Source organism: Hylobates moloch, unplaced genomic scaffold, assembly GCF_009828535.3.
Source record: "Hylobates moloch isolate HMO894 unplaced genomic scaffold, HMol_V3 SCAFFOLD_12, whole genome shotgun sequence".
Lineage (NCBI taxonomy): Eukaryota > Metazoa > Chordata > Mammalia > Primates > Hylobatidae > Hylobates > Hylobates moloch.
In genome coordinates this window covers 305,157-307,237 of record NW_026652287.1, presented here as the reverse complement: position 1 = coordinate 307,237, position 2,081 = coordinate 305,157, and the positions used below count along the sequence as shown (strand labels likewise).

Here is a 2,081-nt window from a genome sequence, read left to right as displayed (position 1 = left end):
AGGGGAGGAGAAGCGTGGGCAGGGGAGGAGAAGGGTGGGGAGGGGGGAGAGAGGTGGGGAGGGGAGGAGAAGGGTAGGGACAGGGAAGAAGGGTGGGGAGGGGAGAAGAACGGTGAGGAGGTGAGAACGGTGGGGAGGGGAGGAGAAGGGTGGGGAGGGGGGGAGAAGGGTTGGGGGGAGAAGGGTGGGGAGGGAACAAGAAGGGTGGGGAGGGGAGGAGAAGGGTGGGGAGGGGAGAAGAAGGGTGGAGAGGGGAGGAGAAGGGGCTTCTGTCCTGGGACCAACACACTGGTCTCCATTCACTCACTTCATCGGGTGTCCAAGTCACGCGCTCACAGAGCCCCTCCCCGGTAACTGACATTCTCAGGCTTGCGCCACAGACCCCCTAAATTAGACCCCAGTCACTCGATGCCCAGGGATCCCTAATCCCTTATCCCCAGGGCCCCCAAGCATTCGCCCCCATGACACCCCATTCTCTAATCCACTCCATGCTGGAGCATTCACTGACATTCCCACATGCCCTCCCAAACACCACCTGGAAAGGGACTGTGGGGCTCTGCACAAATGCCGATCCCGCAGGCCCCTCCAATGACGCCAAGTATGACCCCCGTTGTCCACGCACTCACAACTTGCAACAGGTCCACCATTAACTTACATCCAGACTCCCTTGTCACAAATACACAGCGCCCCATTCCTAATGCTTCCATCATAAGATCCCCAAACAGAAGCACAGAAACGAACCCCAGCCACTCGCCAGCATAGGCCACCCCATACTCGCCTCCGCTATTGGAGACGGGTTGAAACAGCAACCACTGTTATTCAGCTGTCAAATAAAACATACAACTGGACAGAGCAAAGAAAGACGGCTCCAAAGGGTTATTGGAAATGGGGAAAAAAGACGCGGATGAGGGTTGGGAAGGGGAAGGAGAACGGGCTTCTGGGAAGAACCGTGAAGCCACGAGACTCACGTGCATCTCTGCAAGGCAAAAAGGGTTTTTCTTTCACAGAGAGGTGTAAACAAGGTTAGCAAAGACCAGGCGTGGCCAAGCGAGGTGGAAGTGCGGGCGACCAGACAGCAGAGCAGAGAAAGCTTGACCCTCAGCCAGCCTGTTCTCAGGCGAGGCTGCGTGTTGGCTCAGGCTGCGGATGGGCCAAAGCTCAAGAAAATGGGGAAAGGAAGGAAGCTTAGCTAAAGTTTGCTGAAGGAGCATTTTGCTCCGACCGCTCAGTGGAGTTCAGCCAGTCACTGATGAGGCAAGCGACGGCAACGTGGCAGGTCTGTGTGAACAAGGGGCATCCTGGAGGCTGACCTAAGTCATACAGGGAAGGGGGGATCTTTGCAGTGAGCCATTTCCTGGAACCCAAAAGGGTGGGAAATTCCTCAACCTCCGCTGTTTTCCAGGAGCACAGGGCTCTGGTGAAATCCAAAACTGTCACAGCCGGCAGGCTTTCCAGTGAATGGAACCCACAAGAGCGAGCCCCTAAACCCTCCAAAGCAGGTCCCCGCAGAAGTCTCATCATTCACGTCGCTGGCCTCCAATGCTCACCCAAAGGCATCCAAATCATTGATCAGCAGAGTCCTAATCGCTGCAGAGAAATCCTCCACACGGCCTCCCAGGGGCCCCTCTCCCCTGGGGCCAAGGGCAGCCTCGCGTCCCCTTGTCCCGCCCGTGCTGCACTCCAAGTCTACAGCGACCTCCACAGGCCCCCAGTGAATCGCCCAGCTGACCCCAAATCTCCCCCGACACCCACATTCAGCGCCCCGCCGCCGCCCGCCCTACAGCCCCCACCCCACCGTCTGCCTCCCACCCCCGCGCGCCCCCTGGGCCCCCGCCCGAGGCCCGCCTTCCGCGCATGCGCCCAGGCCGGTCCGCAGGCCTTTCTCGCCCCGGCCGGCAGCCAGCTCGTGCGCGCTGGCGTCACCGCGAGCCGGTCCGCAGCGGGGGTCACCGCGACCCCCGGCGCAGACACAGAGGCCGCCCCCAGCCCCGCCGCCTCGTCGTCCCGCCCCCGCTGCACGCTCCCTTACCCCTCGGACCTCGCAGTGCCGAGGCGGACACGGCCCGACCCGGGAAGTGAAC

At 60.9% G+C, this 2,081-nt stretch overlaps 1 protein-coding gene across 5 annotated transcripts in view; it reads right to left on the bottom strand.

The window, feature by feature from the left end:
• ZNF605 (zinc finger protein 605) overlaps positions 1 to 2,081 on the bottom strand; it is a 37,668-nt gene extending 35,587 nt beyond the window's left edge. For 3 of the 5 annotated variants that reach the window (XR_009208837.1, XR_009208836.1, XM_032168202.2), the window contains exon 1: positions 2,030 to 2,073. The gene's annotated coding sequence lies outside the window, so the exon portion shown is untranslated. Of the gene's footprint in view, positions 1 to 2,029 lie in introns of all 5 variants that reach the window. The other 2 variants (XM_058424759.1, XM_032168204.2) reach the window with 1 other exon arrangement.